The 27,758-nt window shown below is 41.0% G+C and overlaps 1 long non-coding RNA gene across 2 annotated transcripts in view; it reads left to right on the top strand.

Annotated features, from left to right (window-relative positions):
• The first annotated feature begins 4,380 nt into the window (after positions 1-4,380).
• The window catches only part of LOC125182672 (uncharacterized), a 165,785-nt gene continuing 142,407 nt past the window's right edge, over positions 4,381-27,758 (top strand). For both annotated transcript variants that reach the window (XR_010832375.1, XR_010832374.1), the window contains exons 1-2: positions 4,381-4,851; positions 25,093-25,256. This is a non-coding gene — a long non-coding RNA (uncharacterized lncRNA). The remainder of the gene's footprint in view (positions 4,852-25,092; positions 25,257-27,758) is intronic.

Below are 27,758 nucleotides of genomic sequence, written 5' to 3'. Positions count from 1 at the left end.
TGTATAGCTATAGGGGTGTACAGAAACTTCCTTGTGCAGGGGCGGCATAATTTATATAGCAAGTATGTTTTTCTATAAGTGCTGCAGGTGAACTTAGAAAAATGCATAGTTTTGCTGATGCTGCTGTTCTTGGTTGTAGTTGTTTGTACCTCCTGTGTTGCTGCTGAGACCAGTTATTTCTTAATCCATAAATGTACGTGAGTTATTGTAAACTCAAAGTTGCTTTATTTCATAAAGGGGAATGCAACTTGTATGTCACTTCTGTTCTGTTCTGTGGTCCCCAACCAAGAAAGTGGGGGATGAATAAACTGAATACACACCAAGGAGCCCATTTATGTCATTTATGCACTAAATGACAGCATAGTCTTGAAAAAGACTTTGATAAAGAACTTGGGCAAATATGATGGAGGTCAAAGCAGTTCTCTTTCCCTCTCTACTTTGGTTTTTATTCATTATTATTATTTTTTAAATTCATTTCTTTTCAGCACATGGGGGAAATAGTGCCCACTGAGCTCCAGCTAACTAGCTGATTTATGGTTTATTTCCTATACGCCCCAGTTTAATTAGGATGTTACTATTTCCTGCCCCTCATTACACTAACCCTGATCACCGACAGAACTGGAAGCAAGTTATTATGAAAGCACAGAGGAATACAAGCTGCTAATTTGTTTTGGTCTCTGCTGGAAAATTGAAATTGTACATACTTACAAGTGCTTTACAAAGTATATTATGTGGCCTGACTGGGAGCTTGGATATCTGACTGGTCCTTTTCAGAGGAGAAAGCTTTTGTTATGTTATTAATTATGCATAACTATATATATATCAAATATATTATCCCTTCCTCTAAGGAAAGAGAGAGGGATTCATGCAGGTGGTTCAGGTGGATGGCCTGCAGGTCAGGAGGACTCCCCAGCTTTTACAACACAGCTGCACATTGTTGGAAAACGTGTGTCCCTGCAGCCACGAGGGAAAACGGGAGAATTTTTAACAGAGGTTAACTAGCACGTGTCAAAATGCTGGTGCTGAGATTACAGGCTGTAATTTGTGTGCGTGTCTGCCGGCTGGGTTAAACCCTAGGTTCGAGTGAGTACTGTAGTGTAATGGCAGTGTTTTGTTTGCCAGGAGAAAAAAAGTGACAAAAATTAAACAAATTCTGTGCCTATGCCTTCCTGGGGTAGATTTTAATAACCGCACGTGGGGCTTCATCAATGATTTCGCTGCTACCAGAGCTTTAGCACACAAGAGAAGGAAAATCTCCGTCTAAAACAAAACTGAAAGTGCAAGGTGGCGTGTTCAGAAGGGCTCCGTCCCTGTGAACCACGCATCCCACACGGGGCGTTGAGGCCGCTGGTGCAGGCTGTGCATTTGGGCTGCAGCCCCCCGGGGACACCGTAGGGCTGTAACGAAATAAAAAGCCCTGCCAGGCCAGCTGGCACATAGCGAGGGGAACGGCTGGTGTAAAGGACAGCACAGCGCCTCGGCTCTCCACATTACCCTTGGCTGACACTTAGCACTGTGGGATGCTGGTGTCCCTCTTTCGTGGCTTTACATGATGAAGGCCCCACGGTGAAGGAGCTTGTGATGAAGTTACTTCCCTTTCCAGCTGTGAGGCTAAAAGTGGATGTTGTAGAAGATTTTCAACGAGTTTTAGTTAGCTGACTCTGATAGTTAATGGGAGTTACATATCCTAATGCTGTTTGCAAATTTTCCACTGGCAAGTTTGTCTTTTTTTGTCATTAGAATAGCGTGTAATGTTCTTAATAGCAACCCAAACTCACCTGATTTAACCTGATTATAAATGCAGGCTTAATTCGTTAACCACGTTTTTTTGAAAGGAAAAGGGCTTATTCTGAATTAAGGGAGGCACCTCCCTCCCTCTCTCCATCAGTTCTCTATTCCGATACCATTTTGCGTTGTGACATTTATTATTGTTATTTTGCAAGGCTGAGGTTTCCTGGAATCTGAGAGGAACCTGCAGAGGAGCCTCCAGAGGGGCAGGATCTGTGCACCCGGGGACGAGCACGGCTGGCGAGGGGCAGATGAGAAGCGTGTGGGGCTCGACCTCCTCCCACACAGCCTGGGCAGAGCCAGGGCTCGCCAGCTCGTACGGCCAGGAGCAACTTGTCCCTAACTGCTGCTGCCCTTCCTTCAGTGCCTGCAGTGACTCTTTCCCTGCTCGTGAGGTGGGAAGCTTGCAGGCTAGCTGGTTTCTAGCGCGGTGTGTGAGTGTGTTGTTAGCTATGAGATCATTTGGGGGTTGAATAGCACTTGGTTTCATATCAAGCAAAAATCTGCTTTGGAAGAGTGTTTGCATAGTCTGGCAAAATTGAGCCCGTGCATGGAAGGTGGGCTGGCAAGGTGACAGTTCTTCAATAAAGAAAGCATGAAAGTTTGTGAATATGGAGCAGACCATAACCACTTTTAAGTGAATATTGGCATTATTATTCCTGTAGTCTCCTAATGAGTCATACATGGACAGCAGGACCTCAGATCCAGTTTGAGATTCTCCAGCCTGAGCTATGGAATAAAAACAGTATTAGAATTTACAGGAAGAGAGTGAATAATGTTTAAATATTGCTCCATCCTTCCTAGAGAGACTGCGTAAACTTACACAGCATTGGAAGTGACAGCTGAGATTAAAGCAGGTCATCTCTTGCAAACACTTTCACAATATCCCCGTTTCTGTGACACTGTAAGATGGAGAAAGTCTGCTGCTGGCAAGCTGTCAGGGGAGAGCGCCTTTCGTAACGAGTCGTTCGCCGTACGGAAAACACAAACGAGGACATCCTCGGAGTCTGTAAGAGCACGCTGCTTGCTCGTGCTGTGTACAAAAAGTCTCTTTTCTCTAAGAACGCCAATCAGCCAGGCTGTGTCTTAAAGCTCACGGTCTGCCTATCTTCCTGCGTTGTGTGGGACGGATGGGAGTCAGTGCCACAATCTGCAGCGTTTCATCCCCGAGCGCGTGCTGCAATCCGTTTCCTTCCTGTAACTTTTTCCACCCTTGATCATTCTCAGGGAGCTGATTAGGAAGGGGTTGCAGCGGAAGAGGGGACAGTGTGCACTGAATATAATAATTTCCTGCAGGGAAGAAATCCTTTCTGTGCCGTGACAAGTCGAGTAATAACGACATCAGTGACAGACCGAGTTTAGATTTGCAGACCTTCTCCTGTGCTGCTGTGAGCTGCATTAGAGAAATAATGAAGGGTCTCAGGTTCCCTGTGCAGGTGGAAGTGGGACCGAGCTCCTTCCATCACCGCTTCAATTTTCTTTTTTAGTCAGCTGTGGAACTTCCTAAAATGTTTCCCTTTTGTAGGGGAACTTTCATCCTAGAGGGTTACTTCAGCTGCTCTTGAATTAATTACAGCACATCAGCTCTGAACAGTGCACTCAAGGGAGTACCACAGTGCAACCTCTGCTTGCCTTGTGAAAGCTCCTTTGCCTTGCAAATGCCTCAGGTACCTCATTTATCACAGTACGTGGCTTAGCAACCAGGAAATTTTCCTGAACAGATCACAAATAAATGTTTCCTTGGGCTTTAGAACAGCGTCAGGCTTCTAGAAACTTTGGGAACAAACTTGGGAGTTTCTACGTTCTAGATCTGTAGCCATGGAATTTGAACAAGAATATCTGCAAAGGAGATGCATCGTTCATTTTAAATTACACCCAGCTTTCTTGGGGAAGCAAATTAAATTGCACTTAACCAAAGAATACAGATAACGGTATTAAGTACAATAGAACATTTTAATTACTAAGAAAAACAAATGTACATGTCTGTTACTGTAATTAAAACAGTGTTGTATTTGCTATGCATTAATGTGACTTGCATGTCTGCAGTACAGTAATTGGCTCAATTCATCACTGGTTTCTGACTTGACGTTATGGCTAGTGTGAAGCTGTACAAGAAGACAGGAATTCAGCACTGATATAGACTGTTTGACAGGTTGTCTGCCCGCTGATGGAGCAGAGCTCATTTGTCTTCATCGCAGCCTCGCTTCGGAGCTGTGGTTGTGCACTGTGTAAAGCACTGATCACCTCTGAGCCCCCTGGTAGCTCTCAAAGTGCTTGCTGGGTGCCTTCCTAGACGTCCTGCTGGTGATACTCCAGCTCTAGTTTCTCATGCTTTGCTGTGGGATCTGGGGTTCGAGTGGCTCAGGGGCTGCTGTGGTGCCTCAGGGACCAAGCAAGGCAATCTTTGCTGCAGCTACGACCACGGCGCTGTGCCTTGTGCCTGTGGCACTGCTCTGGGCGTGGATGGTGACTAAGAGGGAAGCCTGCAGGAACCATGGGAAGTGCCTAAGAATGAAGAGGCTGAGCTTATTTCCCAGATCTTGGCCTTGCACTCTTTTCTCCTCTAGCTTCAGGATGCCCAATGACAGTAATAGTCTTCAAATGAGTAGAAGACAGCTGTGAAGAGAAAAGAAACAACCCATTCGCATGCCCCTTGTGTTAGAAGAGTAACGATCTCAAAAGATCACAGCTGGGAAGAGCTGGGTTAACAGGAGGGAGCAATTTCCAATATTAAGGTAGTTAAGTAGCAGACTAAATTCCCCACAGAGACTGTGGGAAGTCCTTACAGGACGTGGGGAAGCCTTTCTGAGGAGCAGCATGGTGGAGCCTGATCCCTCCTTGGAAGAGGTGAACAGAGGCTGTCATCTTTGGGCATCTCCTCTGGCCTGATTCCTGTGGCTCCAGGGTGCACAAAAGTCCTGCTATCCGAGGAACTTTGTGGAAGACAGTGACCTGTCCTGGAGATGGCCTGTGGAAATCCCTTCCTTAACTGCTGATGGCACCAGTGCTGGGGGCTCAGACGTGGTCACTCCTGATCTCTCCAAGGGAAGGAGCCAAATCCAGGTAGGAAGTGATTCCCGGTGGCAGAACCAGCTCCTGGTTTCTCCTCAGGCTAAGAACACATGAAGGGCTCCTACAGACTTCTCTTTTAGCAATTCATTTCCAAGATGGTTTAATTGTAGATGTAGGAGCCAGGAACAATGCTTCATTTAACAGAGCTACTAAAAGGGAGCTAGTCTCTCACCACACATACTTTGTGCTGTTTTAGTAGGACAGGAAGGCCAGTGCTTGTTAGAGGGTGGACCTGTTGTTCTGCCTGCTTTGTCCTTTCAGGTGAAGACCAATCAGTCCCAAAGAAAGTGGAGCAACACGAGTTAGGATAGCTGCTGGTTAATAGTTAATGAACGGGCTGGGTTTGAATGCACATCCTGGAGATGCCCCTGCTGCCTGTATTTAAACAATAAAATGCAGCAGGCAGCGTTTTTCGAGGCAATTACAGCCGTCCTTGCGTGGTGTTACAGTGCACAGGAGTGAAGGCTAAGTGACTTTAATCACTGGAGAGCTGTAAATTCACTGCCTGCTATTAGGAGATGAACTTTGAGTTACATATATATTTAAAAAAAAGGAAGTAAAGCAGGTAGGTCTGTCAATTCGCTGGGCCTTTTTGGCAGGAAGATGACTTAATTGGCAGCCATTGAGAAATCTCTGTTTATGCAGAAGTACCTGCAAGATTTATATTGTATGAAGGATAGATTATAGCTATTGTATAACCAGGTGATATATTTATAACTTTGATTACTTAATGTCAAGATATCTACCTAAGCAATGTTGCGTGCTAAATCATTTGTTGTGTTTGAGATACTTTTGTACATGAAGTTTCAGCTAATAGGAACTGTCTGGTTAAAATAATCTGATGATGATAGGATTGGGATAATCCAGGTGTGTTCCGTGCAGCCACTGAAGCAGCCAATAATTAGTATTTCATTTCCTTTGGGCCATTTTTAAAATGTCAATAAATACCTTAAATTTGATTCTCTCTTTCCATAGAGTAATGCTAGGACGTCTGGCAGTTTTAAAGTAAATCTAAACAGATTTCATACCCATTCAGTGCACCAGATTTAGTAGTAAAAATAATCCTACTTTTTTGTGGAAGAAACATAAAGGGGCTAGGATGATGCCTTGCATGTGAGACTGCTAAAAGACATCGAAGCTATGAATGGTCTTGAGAAAAACAGAGCTTCGCTGCCATTCGAGGGAGCCTGAGGCCAATATTTGCTTCAAGCAGCTCCTGCGGGGCTGTGCATGTGCACACGCGTTTTTCTTTTGCAGTTTCACAGATACTTGTTGTCCTGGTTGAAGCGAGGAGCTACCTGGTAATCCTGTGCTGGTTCAATGTGCAATGTGTGCCCAGAGTGGGGTTTCGGCACCGGCATGGGGGAGCTGAGCATCACGTGTCTGCTAGCAGCATGAATTGCTGCACGGACCTGGGAGAAAGGCTTCTCAGCAGCAGAAAGCAAAGGAGAGGGCTTAACTCACAACATAAGATTTTGTTCCCTAAGCCTCTCCTCAATACTGGAAAATGTGTCGTGGTTATCCAGCTGGGTTAGCGATAACGCCATTCTTCAGTGTACATGCTCCTGATTTACTTTTATTGTCACTGCCTCTCTGCTTTTGTTTCGAAACTTCTTGATTTTCTTAAGCTCAAAGAAAGCTGCCAGCTGTCTTGGGACATCACCCTGAGCCATGGAAATCTGAATGATTCATTAGCCTCCGAAGAGTGAGCTCAAAGCCTGAAACCCTTTTCAGACTCTCAGTAAAAGACACGGATTAGGGGGGATCTCGGTTTCCATCTCCCAGAGAGCTGCCAAATTCCCTTCCCTGCTCCTCCGGTTCTTATGCCTCTCTTCAACATCATGCATTAAATAACATGACTAATATTTGTCATGTGTTACTTGTCCTTTTGAGTCTTTATGGGGGGGAAGAAACACGCATTGTTTTGACTGGGTGTCTTAGTTTTTTTTAAATCTAAATATAACTATGCGTGTGTTAGAGATGGTAGGTAAGAATGCATGGGGTAGAGCGTGTTTTGGGTCTGCAGCATGCTTTGCTTCTAGAGAGTTTATTTCCCTCTTGGGCTAAACCCAAGGAAACCTTACCATGCAGTACGCCTCGGTCTTTGCTTTCTAATGAGCCTGTGGCTGCGGCAGCAAACGGCAGAGCCCAGCGGGAGCAGGTCTGTGGAGCAAGGTGGTGCTGAGGACCCGCTGGCCACGTTTGGCAGGTTCGTGTTGTGCTCTGGTGCTGTGGGACAGCACCCTTCGGCTGGGCGTGAGGGGTTCTCCTGGTGCAGGTCTTTCATCCAGAAGAAAGCAAAGCTCAGGAATCAAGGAACTCTGTGCAATATCCCACTCCTTGTCTGAACTACTACCACAGTATGGCCGTGCCCGCCCCAATGCAGTTGATCAGAGAAATGAAGCCTGTGGAAAAAGAAAAACCCTTATCAGATGCTTGAACCCAGTGCTAAAAGGTGTCGTTGCCACTGAGAAATACAGCATGGGATATTAATTGGCAAACCTAGCCCTGCTATCTTATTGCACTGCAAATAAGAGAAATAGTAATGTCACCAGTAGGAGTATCCAGCACCACGTACACCCTATATGTTGCAGTCTCCTGTTCTGTTCCCTTGTTAATTTCTGGACACTGACCTCTCTCCGCAGCACTCGTGGACCGGTATATGCCTTAATGTGCCTCCTGTGCAAATTATTTTTGTTAGTTCAGCATGTCTCTAATAATCAGTCTCCGTAATTTGGTTTTCTCCATTCATTGATTGTCCCAAATATGATTTTGCAATGCAAAGATCCCCTAGTCATAACTACAGAAATGACAGGCAGTACTTTTTGTAATCTCCATATTTGACGCATGAAAGAAGGCTAAATTCCTGTTTGAATAAACAACATAATAAGGTTATTGAGAATAAGACCATTACTATATAAAATTATGTCTAAGTGGCAGATATAATTAACATTGGATTGTAATTACACTAATTACAAGTCACATTAAGATACTCCAGTAATGACAAAGTGAGCACCCTATAATTGAATGGAATAAGCAGGGAAACATGCTGCTCACACTAATTACCTAAATGAGCTAATATGTCTTCAGAGTGACAGTCATGCTCAGTGTTATTACACAGGCAAGACAATTTTGTAAGTTAAAAAAAATTCTAATTTCCTTCCTTCCTTCTCTTCAGGACCCATTTCAAATCATCAGCAGCTTCAGAATTTCTCTCTTGAGCCAAAAATAGAGAGATCCCACAGTTTAGGCCTTTTCTAATTTTGTTCAGCAAAATACAAGTTTCAGGGTTACACTGTGATTTTTGACATATTCCTGCTGCTTTAAAAGTAAAATCTGGCTTGTTCTGTGTTTATTGGTAGGCTCCTTTGACAAGCCAATCCACTGTGATTTCCTCACTTGTCTAAATTCGAAACAAACAGAATAATGTAACTTAAACTCAGCGTGCTCTACAGCATAAAGCATACTTATTTTGTTGGCTCCAGAGTAGCAAACATGGCTTATAACAGTCTGGCTCCAGTTGTGCCCCTGAGAGTGGTAAAATTTGAATTATTCAAGGCAATTAGTGGGAGCACTGCAGTGGAACTCAAATTTCAGCTCGAGCTTCTAAGAATAAAAACTAATATAAGAATAGGAATTCTACATATTGTGGAAAAAATGCAGATTACTTTTTCTTTAAACACCTCCAGCTGTCCGGGGCTAAGAGATGGGAGGAAAAATAACATAACGGACCCCTTCGCTATTTAAGATAGCTTGCGAAGAAGAAAAAAATAGAGCCAACGGACTTCATCAGATTGCCTATACTTCAAACCTATCTGAAGGATTTATTATTCTTATTTTTCCTTCAAGCGTGGTTTGATTCTAGGGGATCTGGAGTCCCAAATTCCCATTTCTTTTGGTGATAGCCAAAAATCAGGAGCATACGGTTTCTTAGCAATATTTCTGAGTGTTTTTGTTTATTTTTATCCCGGGGCGTGGGAGGTTCGCTCACAGAGCAGTTCGGTGCCAGCACTTTGATGAACTCTTTTCCTGTCACCAGGAAAGCCATGAGTTTTCAGGAAGTGTTTGAGCGAGGATGAGGAGGTAGTTGAGTGGGATGGTGTCCTCAAATGTAAAAATAAGTCAAAGCTGCTGACTGCAAATGTGGTGTACGGGTACGTTGGAGACCCAGCCTCCTATGTAGAGAGTGGAAAGGAGAAAAAAAGGCGATGGAGGCTTGGAAGTTAAGGTCAGGGGAAAAAAAAAATGCTGGCGAGGAAATGAGGCAATTGATGGGCTAAATAAAATAAAATGCTTTTTTTTTTAAGACAAAATAAGAGATTTGCAATGTTCCTAACCTTGGCAGGTGTTTTTTTTTTTTTGGTAGAGATGAAGAAGTCCAAGTAGAGGGAGGCAACCTAGAAGGGAGTAAGGGGAAAGGGATGCCAGGCAGAGAGGTACGACAGCTCCAGAGAACTCAGAACTAAAGGAGAAAAAAGGAAAAGGGCAATGGGAGGAGGAGCACAGGTAGTATCAGGTCTTTTTAAGATGACAAAGGCTATATATATGTTTGTATCAGGAGGTGAAATAAGAGGAGAGCAAAATGTTTAGAGATTGTGCAAGGAAGAGAGAGAGTGATCAGGAGCAGAACTGGGACTGAGGCTGGAACAGGAGTGAGCCAGCGAGGAAATAGGAGCATTTGAGGAGGAAAAGAAAACCAACTTCTTTCTGTTGGCCTTAAAGATACTAGAAAGAATTACCTCAGAAGTAGATATCTGTGTTCCAGACAGTGAAAATTTTATTTGGTTTATAAAGAACCACTGAGTCAATGGACCCCCGAATCACCCTTTATTGTTCTTACAGGCTTGAAAAAGAAATAAAGTCATAGGTCTACTTAAACCTTTAATCTGGAGTCTACCTGGGTTCTGTCACCTTATCCCTCATCACTTTGGGATTTAATTAGTCACACAAACTAATATTCTTCCCTGTGAATGCCAAAAATGTCAGAGCCTTGATGGACTGACAACACACTGCAATCCATGCTACCTATGATTTTGGCCAGTCACATGTGATGATAATGTATTAAATAAATTATATTTGAATTTACACTAGCAGTTAGGTTGATTATTTAACTTGCAGGCATGATGCAGATACATTTTACAAATATCTTGCAAGATGACCTTGCTTATTAATTGCTTATTTGAACAAATAAATAAATTGCCAAAATGTATACTACATTAAAAAAAAACAACCTCCAGTAACCAAAGTTTTTGATTGAAAGTGTTACCCACAAAAAGTTACCTGAGAATTTAAATTCTAGAGAAAATTGTGATCTAAATTCACAAAACCATCAAATGGATAATTTTAACAGATTCTCAGCTCTTCTTAAACAGATGACTGTGTGTTTGCAACTGAATGTTTGATAAATGAAAAGAGACAAAATGTTCTACTTTTCAGCACATTTTTATCCACAGCTGGTGTGCAGACCGAGACTGAGTGTATGTTAGCTTTAGCCGTGATTTTTCAAGTTGAGGTTTACTATATTTAGCTCTACATATATTTAGAATTGATGGAAGTAAATTTTTTAACTTTGGAAAATGTTGCTGAATGGAGACTTCGGTCCAGCTGAAAAATATCAGCGGTGCTCCTTGATCCTACCTCTACGGTGCAGAGAATTACTGGCTCCAGGGACCCCCTCTGAACCCTGTGAGAGTTTTTTCATCGTTCCTAACTACAGTGAAGCCTTCGTGAGGCACACTCATTCGCTTCCCAGGTATGTACACAGAATCCTACACCCGGATACCTCCCGTTGTAGGCTCTTTGCTTTAATATATGTGTAACAGAAGGTATGTAACCATTTATTAGGATTGTACAGTACGTTTGAGGCATATCATACCTGTTTAGGAAAAAATGAAGATACCTGGGGATTTGCTTAGGCATTTTAATAATAGTTAATATGTTAGAAAGTATTTATCTTGGCAGAAAATTTTAGTGTATATTTTTCTAAATGGCTGTTTGCCTAACTAGCATGATAATAAAAAGTCATTTTCATATTCCCTTTCCTATTCAGTAGGTGTGACTCTGGTTCCACACCTGCTGAAACACTCCTTGAGTCATCACAGTAATTATGAACACGCTTGAGTTCATGTAAATGCTTTATATATTCCCTATTATATCCTTAACTTTTACAGAAATAATTGTTATATACATTCTGCTAATAACTCTGTGTGGTTAAGTAGAAGTCGTTCAATGTATTGCTGGCATTCCCATCTGTAAAATGGGGTAACGCTGTGTTTTTAGCTGCTGATTGTGTTCTAGTATTGGTGTCAATATTGGTACGATATTCTGAATTTTCTAAATGCTATGCAAAATCTAGCTTATGAAAATGTTATGATAAAGCCTTTGAACAAAAATGTTATTTTATAAACATTCAAATAAGCAGCTCAAGGCTCTTGCCATGCTAATCAAAATACCAAAGTTAATTTAGTTGTTATTTAGAATAGCAATTCATTCAGATCGGCAAAAACATAGTTCGCAGCCACTCAATACAAATAATAGTCACTAAAAAAAAAAAGCAATTTATTCCAATTGGATTGTATCAGCATAAACACAATGCTGCTGGACTGAACAGGGAAAATTGAAGGCTCTGCAGCATTTCAGTGGCAGATGTCTGCCAAAACTCCTTTAGCGAAGGTGTTAACCTCACCCTGGGCTGTGTCAGCTTGTGTGGGACAGCCGCCCCGCAGTCGGCGTAGTCCTTCCGCTGACACGTTGCTCCACTTTGTTAACACTGGGATTGGCAGAACTGCCTTATCTTCAACGTGGTGTGACTTTTGCACCTTTTGTATTGTAAAATGAAGTGAAAATTGTAATGGTCTGTGTACGAGAGAGGTGCTTTCAGACAGGCTTCTGTTAGGTCTCGTCAAGCCACACGTCTGGTCCTTGCACATATCTTCTTGGTAGCTTCAGCACAGGTTTTATTTTAGGCTGCAGCAAACAACAAAACAAACATCAAACTGTGCAGCAAGGGCAGTAAGGGACCTGAACCTGTCCAAACGCTCGCTTTGCTGGGGACCTGAGTCAAGGAGGTGGTGGCCACGGTCTGCGCAGCAGAGGAGGCATTGCATCTAAGCTATATTTGGCTATATAAACAATAGTCCTCTCAGCTTACGCTGTAATTACATCCCTTTGGTGAGTCACTTCTTTCACATGATGCAAATATTTACGGCTTGCAAAGAACATGATATCCAATCAAGGAACAGACTTTTCTGGTTAGCGTGGAAAAGGCTCGGCATCTGAGGCTGAGAAACTGGGGAGATTGTTTTTGCTTAAGGGAAAGGGGAACTTCAATGGTACAAAATGTCTTAATGTCTTCCAAAACCAACCCAAATCCTTGCTTTAAGAATCCCAGCTTTTGTTCGGACTTTTATTAGAGAAGGTGGTGACTTTGTAAAGCTCTGTGAGATGAAAAAAATGTGCAGATGTATTAGGCGTCTGGATTCAGCGGCTTCGCGTTGCGACATCTCAGTGCCTCTTTGGAGCCGCCAGGCCTGAAATTCTGTGTTTCTCAGCCAAAGCCAAGTTGATGCTGTCTTGCTGATGGACGTGCGGTCATGTGAGAAGTACAGATCAACCTCCATCAACACCAGGCACATTGCAAAGGAGGGGAGAGAAAACAGGATTCACCTCTCACCTGGGGAAGGGCAAAGTGAGCTGGCATGCCTGGGTCCTTCCAGGGCCTCCAAGGCTTGTGAGCTATTTTGAAGAATTTTACCATTCTTATCTCAAAATCTGGAAACACTGAAAGTTTTTCATTAGAGGAAAATGCTGATCAGGGGACAGGCCTACACTGGGAATCCATACGAAGGGCAGTAGCTGACCAGTTCATTGATATATTGAGCATGAGTCTCATTTAATTCTAACTCTTAATTATTTAATTCTAACTTTTGCACTTTTATTAAAAAAAAAAAAAATGGCTGCGTGGTTAAAACATCAACATTGATAACTCCTTCCTAACAGGAAGCACTGACCAAACGAGGTCAGTAAATACTTACCCAACTTATTCCAGCCTTTCTTGGGGAGTTCAAAGCATTTGTGCCAGGATTGAAGTTGCTTTTTGATAAGCTTAAATATAGGTGACAGGAAGGACTCCTGCTTCACAGATTGCTTCTCAATCTGGAATTGTACTTAACCCCTTCTCTCCAACATTGTCTTGTGCAATAGTTGGATTTTGGTCTGGTTAGTGCCAGCTATTTATTAATGTAACTTAATTTATGTAAGTTCTCATGTTTATTTTAATGTAAATCTACTAAGAATATAAATATTCTCAGTGCGGTTTGTCTTTTATAACCAAATATTTAATTTAGGAATGCTACAATATTATAAAACCTGAAACCCTCTAAAATGACTTCACTCTTACAGCATATCTGTGCGTAATGAATCAATACGAGTACAAACGGCAATTTGGAATGAAAGCATATGCCATGCCAAACTAAGGGGTCGGGGAAAGTATATATGAACTAAAGGCATCAAACCTGCTGCCAAACTGCAATTGTCCGGTCCACTTTTTAATGAAAGCAGTTCGTACACAGAAAGTAGTAGGAAATCTGAAAGGAAAGGGGTTTTGAAAAGAATTGGAAAACCATGACCTTGTTCACTAGAAACAGTTATTAAGACTTCTGAAACTACACAATGAAAAAATGAGCTGAGATGAATCGTGGTGGATGAGCATACGAAAGAAAGAATGTCTCATGCTCCTGTAGCACATATGGTTGTGTGATATGAATGTAACAGTGTTATCAGCCATCAGATGTAAAGGGGACAGTTGGGGTTTATGCATTTCCTTATTAATCTTCTTATGAAAAAGATGGGGTTAGGGCTTGAAACGTGGCAAATCCTGCAGAAGGGTGTCCTCAGAAAGAAAGTCTCCGAAGATCCAGTTGGGAATGTGCTTCCCATTCAGTTCACTGAGGCTTGAGTTTGTTTTACTATCAAAAATTAAATAGTTCACAGGTCTTGCACGCAAGCTGGAGGAGTCCAGGACTACACAAGGTGCCGGGTTGTATAGCTTTGCAGGGATTTTGTTAAATCTTTGCTTCATCTTCTTGAATCTGGGGCCAGTTGAGGACTTCCTTTCCAAAGTATTGGTAGCATTAGTTTGACCAGTCTGGAACAACTTCTGGCTACTGGTCTGTTTTTCAGACTCGGTTCAGGCAGCAACCTGAGCAAATTATGAATTCAGCACAGCTGTCAAAAGCTCAAGTATACTTTCTGAAACCTGTTTAAATGGTTTTAGTAATAAACAAGGCAATGTAGTAATGTGTAACACCTAAACCATAAATGAGTGATTTAAGTTGTTTTAAAACTATTGTTTTAAGACACAGGTGATGTGATGCAACCACACTACTGCTATCAGCTAAGGAGCTTCTGAAGTAAATGCCTGCCTGTTCCTGGGGCACACTGAATTCCTGGTGCTGACTGTTTTGATAGATTTACAACTGAGTGACACATTTTTCCATGGTGGCCAGGAGATTTTTTTATAGGTAGACACTGGCTACAAGGCTGTGGTCAGAGGTTACAGGTGCTATAAAATAAGTATTCAGGTCTTCATAGTTTCTTCTCAATTCCTGAACTTCCTCTTCACTGACAACTTTAAAAACCCTTCATTTCTGTGATTAATACCATTTCTGAGGCTCCTCTGTTCTGTGTTCAGGTTCCGTGGCAAATCCAGAAGCCAAGCAATATGCTCTAGATGTCCTTGCTTGACAGCGGGATTGGACCAGGACCAGAGGTCCCTTCCAACCTCAAACGTTCTGAGTTTCTGTGGATTTGTTACTTAACTAGAAATAGTATTTTTATTGAATGGGGTTCAGTCTGATGTATTTTGTGAACGTGTTCAGGGATCTTGATCAATCTGTACTCAGAATGTAGATTTCCAAAACTAATGTACTTTTGGGATAGAGACTGTCAAAGATGACTCTATCAAAGATACCCAACATTAGTCTAATGAAATGAGGCTATAAATTATGTCAGTGTGAAGTGAAACACTTAGTAGTTCTGCTGCACAAAATGGGACTGGCACCATCTTCTTTGCGGGCATGTGATATTGTTTCTTAATTACAACCACAGCTGAAATGAGTAGTCTTTGGGAATTGGAGCGAGTTTATATAAGCACTTACATTATCAGGAAATATAAATAGTTTATTTATTCATAGGACAGCTACCATCTTCCAACTACAGGTTTTTGATGGACACTTGTGCTGTCTCAATCCACTCAGAATTCAGAATTATTCTTTTGTGCAAGAACTTTATGGCAAAAGCACTATAATTTAATTTAGTATAATGTCTTTAAAACAATGATGTTTGTTTTTTAAATGAATATTTTATATGTTGTGTTTAATTAAAATAAAAGTCTGCTACTGATCTAGGAAATGCAAAACAGACTTGAGTTCGTATTTATGAAGTGTAACAATATTGGCAAGAAACAACTTATCTTGTTTATGAGACATGCCTCCCATTACCGCTACAGATTGCAGACGTTTTATTGCTGAGCTTTACATGGTTTACAATTCAACAAATGTAGCGAAACTGTCATCATGAAAATAAGCCTATAAATGTAGGTTTGGAGGATTTTGTTTTTAAGGATAGTATTTAAAGATCAAAATGTGTTTCTGGTAACTCTGGAAGTTTTCTTGCTTTGAAATCCCCGTAAAGACAGAGCAGTCCTGGGGAACACCCTTTCAAATATAAAAGGGAAACAGGTGACATATTTGCATCTATTTCCAATTTACCTATAAATGACAAAGTTTTGCTTTACTTTCTTGTTGAAATCCAGTTGAAGTATTGCCCCACACATATTGAGAATATTATGCATGGGCATAACTTTGCTTCTTGATCAGCATTGCTTCAGAAGCTGGCTCTGGCCATCCCTTGGCTAGGAGGATTATCAGACTGAGAGCTGAGCTCCTGCTGCACTTCTCCATGGCTCTCACAATAGTTTGCTATAATTAATGAAATCACACCCAGGTCAAAGTATGGCTCAAAACTTCTATATTTTTCATTAAGACATCTGACGACATTAAGAATCTCCAATATCTAACCATTTAATTGCATATGTTTCCAGGACACTCATTACTGTGGAAGATCTGTACTTCAATAATAGTGTTAGCATTGTGAGAAGATGTAATTAATTAAAGTAAGGCCTTTGTGATGCCAGCAGATCTTATCCATTTTTCATGTGTGAAAAGGTGAGGTAAGCAGTGAGGTTGGATGTGCCACGCTCATACTGTGTGGTGTGGGGAGAACAGTGACTAAAATTCATGACTTTCTCCTTCCAGGCATGGGGCACAGTGAGTGCAAATGCAAATTCTTGGTGGTAACTAGGTGTTGCGAAAGCACTCAGCTCACCCAGATGCTGGGGTAGGTTTTCACACAAGATTTTTATTTTAATTTTTTTTGATTCATATCCATGTTAACTCAGCAAAAACAGAATAAATAGGAAGAAAGCAGAATAGTTTCCAGCTACAAAGGGGCAGAGCTCTACAGGGCAGGACTGTTTTTATGAGACCTTGTCCCTGTCATCTTTGCTCCTCCCAGCCTCATCCCGAGCATGGTCCACACTGCTGACTTTAAGGTTTTTCAGACTAGTCAAAGTCCAGAGATTCATTATCCTCTGACTTAATCATTTTTCACATAACAATATTTTGACCAGTTTAATCATCTGCATGGAGAGTATGGCAGTCTTGGCAGCTACTTGGCTTACTAAGATAGATTCCCCAAAAGACCAGATATGCTTCTGAATTGGAAGAGTGATGATATATCATTTGCTTATTAATCATAGAAGAGAACAAATGTCTTTGCTCCTCACTTACTTCTTTTCTCCCTCTCCCCAAATTCTTCCTGTCTGGCTATCTGAATCACTTAGGATAAAAATTTGTATGTTGTTGTTTCATATTTATTTGGCTCTGTAGGTTCTTTACAAGGCAAAGTTTTCCTTAATGTTCTGCTTATTTATTTTAGGTTTTGGTGACTTTTATTAAAAATAAATTTAATTCTGATCTGTTTAAGTCTTAAACGAGTAAATATTCAACAGCTTTTTAGCTGCTGCACAATAGATTTTTTTCTTGTTCCCTTGAAAAAATGGTGAACTGTGCACTTAAGCTGGTCATGGGGTCTTTATTTTTATTAGTTTGTAACGTTGATGCTCTTTTAACAACTCATATCTTAAATTTATATATTTTTTCTGAAATAAGTGAGACTTTTTTATGTAGTTAGATTCTTCTTGGTGGTAAATGTAGGAGAAATTGAGCTTGTATTAGACAAAGTCAAATGCCTTTTCCATGTGAAATGGGAGGCGGTGTGAAATATCACAACATGTACAAAGCTAGATATTATGTGTTCTCTGATGTCTATACAGACAGCGATGTATCAGTGCAGAAAGGGATTATTCCAACATATTTCATATCCATATGTTTATTCTTCCTTTCTTACAAGATGGCAGCTTGCATGTAATGAAAAAAATGTGCCATAGGCTTAGATCAGTTGCTGCGTAAATGCAGCAAGGATCTTTAGCAGGGGTGATCTTAATGTTGGCCTATATTAGAGCTGCGTGCAATTCTACTGCTCTTGTAGAAATCCTCAGTGTTGGGTGCAGCAGGTTTTGAAGTGCCAAGAGCAGAGTTGTGGACCAGGGACAGACAGGTGGGTCGCGGCATGGAGCTGGAAGATGTAAAGGGAAAAAGGAGATGAGATTATTGCAGTGACTGACAGGTGCTGTGTTATTTCTATCTTCCTAACTAGTTGCATATTGAGCTAGATGGAAAAGCACGAAGTACTGGGGTTGTGTGCTGAGATCTGCAGCCTGTTCTAGCCTGGCTCTTACCGGAGTCAGGGAATGCAAATGTGCTGGAGGTGTTAAACGCTTTTAGACATGGATGGGGCAAGGTTACTTGGTTTTGTAGGTTCACTAGGAATTTTGGGCATGTAGGGGTTATTGTAGATATTAGCTATCCATTATGTAAAATGTGAAAACAATATTTGTAAATATTACGGTTTTTTTGTTTTAAATTTACAGGTATATTATTTATCCCAACCTGGTAGGTTATAATATAACTTGCTGATAAAATATAAATTATGTAGGTTATAATGTAGCCTACCATAAAAAGATGAAAAGCCAAAATGATCATGTAGGAATTCAATATGGCAGATATTTACTCTTCAGCTGAGAATACACTTGAATTTGAAAAATATTTAGATCTTCGCTTATGTATTGCAAATAATTGAAGCAGATAGGATTTATCGTCTTTCCTTTGACTAGCAGATAGAAATCTGAGAGTCACTTTTGTAAGAACTACAATCAGTCAATTAAAATCAAATCTATGAAGTTTCTTTTTTTATTATTCATGTTGAAAAAGTTATCTCAGCTACGATGCTGATACATGACACTCTTCATGTTCATTTATGACACTCCACTAGTGCTTCGGATAAATACTGTATTCTGCTAGTGCTTCGGATAAATACTGTATTCTGCTAAAAGGTTTGTGATGCCACAGAGGCATACCTGGAGATGAGAAGTAACTTTTTTTGCTGTCTGTTCATCTGCGAGTGCTGCTTGTTCGCTTTTGCCATTGGGAAGTGTGTCCCAAAGCTAGCCCCTGCAGATACTGCCCTGTGGACTAGCAGGATACGGCCTATTTGGGCTCCCAGGTGGGGGTCCCTTTGAGCACGACCCCTGCTTGCACAAGGCCTTCCGCAGAAAGGCTGCACCCCAGTCTGACCATCTTTGCCCCCTTCACTCCGGGGCCATCACCAGGCAGGGTCTGGACCAGAGCAGAGTTTAGCTAACAACAGCATAAATTTAGGGGACGGTTTCAAAGCTCATGTTTGTTGCATGGTTTTACAAGATCTGGGGCTACTGATCTGTCTTCTAGGTATATGGTAAATATAAATTAACTAAGCAGCGTGTGCTCAGGCTGCAGCTATCACCTCTGGCATCTGTGGACATGTTCTGTATTAGCAGACCCAGGAGCACAAAGCACTGTCCGGATACATCCCGGCTCCGAAGCCCATTAAGTCGGGCAGTGGAAGCTTCTTCCCCTAATGCAGTTCTAGTCTCAACTCTGGACCACTCACATCTGAAAGGGAGGTCGGGCCGTTTTCTTTCCCTTCCCTCATTTTTCTCCACTTCTGGTGCCTTCGCTCTGTTCTTTCGAGGCTTCATACTGGGGCTTTTATCCAGCTCCCCGGCACGGGCTGCCCCCCCTGCCGAGCCAGCGCCTCCAAAGACTGAATTCACCAGCATCAAAACCCATTTCCAGCGTCTCTCCTTCAAGTGTGCTTCCTACCAGGGCATTTTGGGGTGACATTAAAGGCACAGGAAAGACCTATTTTAATTTCTAGCCCTTCGATCTGTCTGAAGATGCCTTGCTTTTATGTTGGCTGTTACAAGGGCAGGAGCGAAAAAGCTTTTACTCAGAAAAGATTTAGAAGAAAGGTCTCAGAGACAGTAAAGCTGTTCAGTTTTACTGGCACACGGAGTCACTTCTACTAGTTCAGCTCAGACTTTTGGCAGCTTGTTAAGCCGTGTAGCGCAGGAGCTTGGTGTTGCTGAGATGACTTCTATTACACTGTGTGCATAATTATTTACCGAAAGTATCGTTTGGCTCACTTTCTAAGTCAGAGGTGCCTTGTTACAATCCGTTCTGCAGTCACGACGCTGCCTTTGTGGACATTTTAATGTACCTGGGTAGCAGATAAATGCTTCGTATGATTTTTTTCCCCACATTTTGCTAACGTAAATAGTTATCTAGCCAAACATTTGAACACAAAGCTGCATTCAAATGTTGGGAGTGCAAGATACTTATTGGGGAAATAACCTTGAAATGTCACTTCAAACGTTTGGGGAAAAAAAATTAAATTTGGCTCTGATGAACGGCCAAGAATGGGGCATACTCGGGGTAATACTTACATCTCAAATGCAAACAATAAGAATAAGCAAACTCTCTCACTTTATTCTGTCAGCAACACTTACAACTGGTCTGAAGCTACCGTAACACATTATCATGCTTTCTAATGACCATAATTCATCATGTGAAGCTATCAGCTTGAAAATAAAATATTGCTACATAACATGGAGATTGATAGCCAGGGCTTGCTTATTGATTGCATTGGAAAAATGAAAAAAAAAAGGGAAAAAATGATTAATTTTTTAAGCTGATAGCACCATGATAACTGATCTGAAATTTGCCATTTTCTTTTTTACAGTTCTGTATAATGTGGCTGCAACATAGATGGATGCAGAAAATAGTGTTATGCCATCACACTAAAGCCAGCTTCACGTTATTTTCCTTTCCATATATTTTTCAGTGCATTAAATATTTAAAGCAGTGCCATCACTCTTAGAGAATGAATATACCTGTCAACTCACCCCCATCAGTCCTTTCAGTCTTGGTCTTCCTCAAACTTTGAGGAGTCTTGAATTCTGTAACAGAAAAATCTTTTGGAAATAAGAGGCAAGCCCATTGAACAATGTGTGTGAAAGGACATTGTGCCTTTTTGGCTACATAAATCAGATGAAATCAGATTTTCTCATTTCACATTACTTAGTTTGAAGTGAGTGAACCAGATTCCTGCTTCCTGAAGCTCACAGTCCCTCTGCTGAGGGGTGAACAAGCTGAGAGCAAACCAAAGACAGGCCGCAGGAATGGTCAGCGAAGCCTCATGTCGAGCGAAAGAAATGATGGTGACATTGGAATGGATGCTGCAAAATGGGCTAACAGGTCTGTCAATGAACATGTTGGAGACAGCACAGGTCTCCTGTCATTGGGAGCACTTTGGGAGCGTATCTGGGAAGATTCTCCATAATTCTGAGTCCCAGTTTTTGTGGGTCGAATCATGTGCGTTATATATGGCTTCCCAGGTTCCGGTTTCAGCAGTTTTATTTGGTTCCAAATTTGGTGTCCATGATTACAACTACTCAAAAGCAATCTCCACTTTTGAAAAAAATATGACCTTAATGTCTTTTTGTGAAAGTAAGAAAGCACAAAGACATTTCCAAGTATCTGTATTTGTTAAATTCCAAATTGCCTTTCTAAAAATACAGCCATGAACTCCTTGGGAATTAGAAGGAAGGAACCTATTTCAGAAAGGACATTTTAAAGCAATTTTATGCTGAAATGAGTCCTAAAATTCTGGCCTTTTGTTCTTTGTCATGGAGGCATAAGGAAAGAAAAGCTAGTGATCATCCTTAGGTTACAGTGATCGGAATGAAGAACATTTTCTGATCTTCATTCTACTTGAGCTTTTACTGCCTTTAATGGAACTCAGCATCTGTCTTCAGCTGAAAACTCAAGGACCAAATTCTGCTTCTCTAAAACCATTGTTATTTGTGGAGCTAGTTACCAGATAATTTTTTTCAGACTGTTTTAGCTCTAATGGCAAATTCAGATATGGTTTATAAGTTTTTAATCTTTTAATTCTTGCTTGCCTCCAGATTTGGAAGTTATTAAATAGTCTAAGAGTAAGAAACAAAATCAATGTCAATGGTATTATAGCTATACTTAATAAAAAGCTTAATATATTCTGGGTATTTTTCTATTAAAACTGGGCCTGAAATTTGGCAGGGGCATTCCAGAGCCATTTGTAGTGATGGAACTTGTGTTGCAGAAGTTGTTCCATCAGCCTCATCTTCTTGTTACCTAATTGCTTACGCTGCTGTGAGAGCCATGACATGGTTGTTTGATATGGTTGTGGTAATTAGGAAATCCACTGTTCTCAAGAACCAGTGGAAGTTCACAATACAGAAAATTTTTACTGTATAGTTGCGTTCTCCATTGCTGCTGTAGTCAGTGGCCATAAATGGCAGAAGTTGTGCGCCTACTCTAAATATGAAATAATCACAACCATTTTTGCCATGATGACTGAAAACCCCACACGTAAAAATAATGTCAGCAATAGTTAAGAAATATATTTGAATAAATCAGAACTTGGACGTTCATGTTCATCAATCTGTTAGCTTCACAGTCTTACACGAGGACCTTACAACATCTCATTTCTTATTTTACATATTTTTGACAGTGTATGAAATGTCCTAAAATTTCAAATGGGCTGATTTACTTTGTTTCCAGCTATATTTCAGAAACTTTGAGTCTGTAGATGGTTTTACTCTGTAAACTAATGTAGTCAGAGAAATGCAATCCATTAATATTTTGACAAAAATTTAAAAGCTATTAAATCAATACGCATTATGCTGTGTTGTCATGATCTCTAGCGACAAGGGACATCACTGATGGTTTAGATGAAGAGTTTTATGATGGAGGAATACCTTCATTGGAGCCTTTCCTCCAGGACTGAATCCCTTCTGAAATGAGGGATGCGGGGGAAGCACATATTTTGTAGACATACAGAAATGAATACAAAAAAAATACTGTCTGGGTAGCTCTGTGCTGTATATTCACCTGTGAGTTATATTTTATACTATTTTAAGAGTATTTTGTTCATATAGTAACGCTGTTGAGTCTTTGCTGATACCGTGTTTGGTTCTGAGACTGAAATTTGCAGAGATATTTGTCATGAGAGGTCTCAAATGGAAGTACCATCTATTCTTTTCTAGACGAGAGGTTCTGTGGAAAGTGCTGCTTGTTTTCACAGTTTTACTACTTAATAATTAAAGCAAATGCACCAGGCTTAATTCATTATTAGTGAAGGCCTTTATCAATCTCCATCTTTTATTATCATTTTCTATAGTGGCTATTATTAACTGCAGAGAATGTTGCTAAAAAAGAAAATAATTTCTCATATTAGAATCCAGTGTCTTCAAGGACACTCTCACGTGGAGAGAAAAAAGGATATCAGAGCAAATAGTTTGACTGGATCACTGAAATCATTTTCAAACATATGTACCTGTATAGATACATAAAGATATACATGCATATGTATATACATGTAGACACACATGCCCGCACACATGTGTGTATATATATACACATATCACTCTTGTGAGCTCCAAGAATACGTCAGTTAAAAATAAATAAATCCAACATGTCCAGTCAAGGATTTGTTTTAAGCAGAAAGTATAGCTCCCAGGACTTTGTTGCATTTTAATTTTGTTTTCATACTACAAAGAGAAGCCTTTGTTTGCACTCAGGAAGAGCACCTGTGGAATCTTTAAACATTTTCGGGCATGTTTTAAAAGCTCATCCTTGTGGTTAAGATTTAATCTATCAAAGTGGTATAAATAATGTAGACATAGCCTTAGGTGTCACTTCTTCCCCTCGCAGGTCAGGAAATAGCAGAAGCATCGCTCTGCTGCATGTTAAAATATTACTCAGGCAGAGCAGTGACAGGATTCTGTGCTACTGTTGAATTATAGGCGTCCAACTATTTATTACTGGTTATTTATAAGGTCCAAAAACGCATGTAAAAACCACTAGGCTTCTGACCAAGATAAAAACATAAATAGAAAAATAGTGTCTTATTAAAAAAAAAAAGTCACCCATACACCTCTAAAGGTTTTGCTTTTCAAGTAATTAAAAGAAAATTACTCAGCAGAGCCTAGTTGATTTATGGTTCACACATGACACACCACTTGATGAATGTTTCTTGAAAACTAAACCTCGAAAACAAGGCCACCTCGTTTTTGGTTAGAGTTGAGCAGAGAGACCTCATTTTTTCCACTATTAGACTATCCGTATGGGCATAATGCTGGTGGTTTGCAGCACTGTTCGGTTTCTGCTTTTTGCTATGCTCAGTAGCTGTTCTGTGCTGTCACATGAAAAGGATCCTTGCCTTCATGACCTCTCCACCATCAATCCAAATTTCAAGTGTGCCCTCATACATACAAAGCACAGCTTAGCCCCAACCCCTTTCCCTTGGTGCGCAGCCTTCCTCAAAGCTGGTGACTTGGCCAATGGTTGGTGCACGGCAGGAGCTCCAGACCTGTGCTAGGATGGAAACATTTGAAGTGTCATGTTTAAATAGAGAAAATGTGTAGCCCTCCTAGTGGTGGAGGAAAGCTTGAAGAGGATACGAATAGAGGAAGGGAATAAACATCTTTCCCATAGATGTTAATCCCTCTTTTCTCAATATTTCTGTCTCTCCATTATTCAGTCCATCTTCTTTTCCCTTTACACATCCTGTGCAACATGAGATGCTTTGTTCAGTTATGCAGAATTCACAAAATATTAATGTTTTGCCCAAAAGACTCTTTTCAAAACAGAATCCAGCAGAGCTTCCAAAGTTATCGTAATGTATCTGCACCCGAGTGAGGTTTGGATGTGGTTCACAGTTCCTGTGAGGCACTTGGGCTGTTTGATCGGTCATTAATTAGAAGAAAAAATAACCCCTAAAATCTCCTTCCCACTTTCATTAAATATTTGTATTTTGTATCATAAGATGATACGTCTTGAAAGACGTCTTTTGGCCAGGACATTGATGCATTGTGAATGCAAGATTACTTTAATAAATGTAAATGTAATTATTTCACGCAGTACTGTCCGTGTGATACCACTTAGATTCGGAAAGGCGTCTTTACTTCAGCATAATGATTGAGAAACATGATAATTTATGGGTGAATGTTTCATATGAAACTACAACAGATGCAGTGCTTTATTGGTTGCAGTGCACGTTTGCAGGCACAACCAACGAGGCACTCTGCATGCAGTTTCCTACATAGGGCACCCTTATAAAATGTGGCATTTCTTTTGCTCAGATATGTGCATGTGAAAAGATCATTTAAAAAAGTGAAGACCAGAGTTGAAGAAGTCATATTTATCTGTTGCTGCTTCAAACATCCTGAGTTGCATAAATATCGTTCTTTGTATGTTTGCCATATCCACATTCAAATGCGTAAATAGAGCTTCCAAATCGGGGAAACGAGTTTAAAAAATGGGCCCAGTGAGTGCTTTGGCTTGCTGGTGATCAGAACTTGTTTGTGGCAATGCTTGGGCTGGGTTGGGGTCTCTACCGAGGCTGTGTGATGGAGAAAACAAGCCTTCAAAGGAAGGTGAGATGAAGGAGAGAGCAGTGCTGTGAGGGCAATGGATGTTCGGGCATGTACAGAGGACTGCTCCCTCCTTCCGAACGTCGGGAGCGCGTTGCTAGCCAAACCCAGATCAATGCGAGCGTGCTGCTGACACTTCCCCACATATCTGAGGCATCTGCAAGCCTAGACATAACAGACACCTGCTCTTTCTTTAATTTCGCATTTCAAGAAAACTAAGCCTTTTGCTGTCGTGTCTTGTTTGCATCACCTTCCAGGCGGCTGAGTCTGGTGCGGGGACGGCTCAAAGCACACAGGCTCCAGAGGGGCTGCTCCAACGGGACGAGTGTCTGCGGGAGGAATTGCCAAGCCCTGCAAAGCCCGCCTAGCCCACCTGTGTCCCGGGGGCTCGCCCTCAGCTCTGAATGATCAGAAGGCTCAAGTATGTATTAGTGATTCTTAAAACCTACATCTGAAACTTTTTTTTCGTATTAATCTGTGAGGTGTTGCACACAAATGACTTCGGTGTCTGGCCAGAGCAGTTAATGTGCACACGTTGTGATGTTGGAGTTTCCATGACCATATTCAAAACGTGTGGGATGAAGGTGTGAGGGGTCAGAAAGTGGTAAGTAACCAGAAACAGGGAAATGAGCTAACGTGCAGTACAGCATCCCTGTTGTGAGTTCTGGGGCTACTTCTTTGTGTCTTTGGGAGTTTTGAATTAATTCTTTGAAGCTTCCAGCCAGATCTCCAGAGGTATAGAAAGATGTACAAACATGAAGGGAAAGGGAACAGAAACAACAGCTATCTTTCAGCTTCCAGAATTGTGTAGGACAAACCATACCTTTTGCCTCAGGATATGGTGTTTCCCTATATTGTCCTTGTTGGCTCCTGCGTGGTGTGTGAAGGAAAAGCAAAATGGGCAGGCAGTCAGAGGCTGCTGAATGCACGCTGGAGAGTCCCATGTGGTTGAGGCAACCTTCAGCCCCAACTCTTTGTTCTGTTGCAGAACAAAGTGTCCAACCTGGGCATGAAATGTGACCTCTTATGTATTTTGTGCATTGCACAGAAGCATTTGTATGCATAATGTAAGTGGGTTAAATTTATTACAGGTCTTGCTGCAATTACTGGAGTTGATCCTAACTCTGCCATTGGCAAATATGGCTCAGTAAGATATTATTCCATCAACTAGGCAAAAATACAAAGTGATAAACACTTGCTAAAAGACATAGAATTGTTAGAAATATTTATAGCCATTAGTGTAAAAGTTTGGGTGATTTTGTAGTGCTAAAGAAGTGGTAGCACTTAAATAGAAAGTTGTAGAGTGAGGAAAATAGCAGGAGAAATGTCTGAGGACTATTCTGATACAATGCAAACACTTTAGTTAAAAAGCCCAAATCCAGCACCAGTCCTGATGCTTGAAATCACATTCATCTTTAGTGGTACTCCTGGGGTGAAATTTACCCCTTTGTGTTGTAAGTACAAAAAAGTTGTTTCTTTTAGCTCTCATGGGTTCATCTAATCAAACTACAAGTGCATCTCATCTCTGCTGTGAAAGTTGGTTTCAACATGTCTACAGGCTTTTCCTGGTGGAAGTGAGGTTGAAAAGTTCACGGGTTCGTGTCTTACTCCGCAATGTTCCTGTAAGAGAAGCTCACGCTGGCTCCAGACTTTGCATGTATTTTAGCTACCATCTCTGTAGAGATGAAAACCTTTCATGACCCTGCAAAGTAATCCCTGAGAAACCTCCTAATTCCTGAAAACTTTTGTAACTTTTCCAACTTTTCCCTGGTTCCATATGCCAAGGATTGAATTTTTGAGAGGGAGGTATTAAAATCTGGTTTAAAAAAAAAAAGTCAGTTATATTCAGTTTCAGGTACAAAAATTAATTAGCCAAAGAATTTCAATTTTACTACTGGCAAGTCATACTAAATTAGCTTTCCTATGGGAAAAAGAAAAGTTCAATTAAAACAAAAGACCTGTGTGGAAGAGACTCTGCAAACTATTTCGAGTTCAGTTTTCAGATCAGTGACAAATTAACAGGGATATTAAGATTTTATTCAGGTCTGCATTTTGAGAAACTCGAACTGTACCAGTGTGCAAAAGATAAATAGAGCCTACAGCCTCAGTTCTGCATGGCTTCTGATATAAAAACTAATAGGATGGAAAATTACTAAGAAGTAAAAAAAAGTGCCTTGATATTAGGTAATTAACACTGCTTACTTGGAGTTCTGTAACAGCTGACTGACAACAGGGATATTCGCTGTCTGTAACCTGAGAGCAAAGTCTCTCTACTTGGCTTGACAGAAGTGATTTAAGAGCAGCACAGACAATAGAAAGGACTGTACCACAACACTTCGTGAAGGACTTGCTCATATCCACGGTGTAAAATTTCCATGCTATTTCTTACCCTCCTTCACCACGTACTGCTCTATTTTTTTGTGGGTAGGATATTTATTCTAAGGACTCACGGTTTTGCAGTGTCCAGGTACCCTGGTGCTGTTCAGAGCCCAGCTCACCCAAGTGCTATATGCAGCCTTACCAGATTTATCTCATCTAGCCCGGAGCACTTACAAGGAACATAAGTTCACAGTGGTTTTTCTCCTGACTCCTGTGAAGGCAAATGAATAATTCCTGAGGTCTGTATAGCCTAATTTAGTCCTTATGCTTGAAGAACTTACCAAAAATTTAAATGAGCTCATTTAGCCTAGAACAAGTACCCTTTCAACACAGACATCTCAGTTAAGTGCCTGACCTCAGGTGAATAAAGGCCCTGAGTCAACAAGTTTGCAAGCTTGTTTGATGAAGGCAGGGTTTTAGCAAACATCTGGGAGCTTCTCACCGAAGGTCAGAGGCAATTTCGTATGTCCTGATGAAAACACAGATAGAAGAGAAGGTTTGCATAAGCAACTGCAGCAGATTGGTGGCAGAGCCTGGAGGAGAG

Source organism: Anser cygnoides, chromosome 6, assembly GCF_040182565.1.
Source record: "Anser cygnoides isolate HZ-2024a breed goose chromosome 6, Taihu_goose_T2T_genome, whole genome shotgun sequence".
Taxonomy (NCBI): domain Eukaryota; kingdom Metazoa; phylum Chordata; class Aves; order Anseriformes; family Anatidae; genus Anser; species Anser cygnoides.
This window is presented reverse-complemented; position numbering and strand designations above follow the sequence as displayed.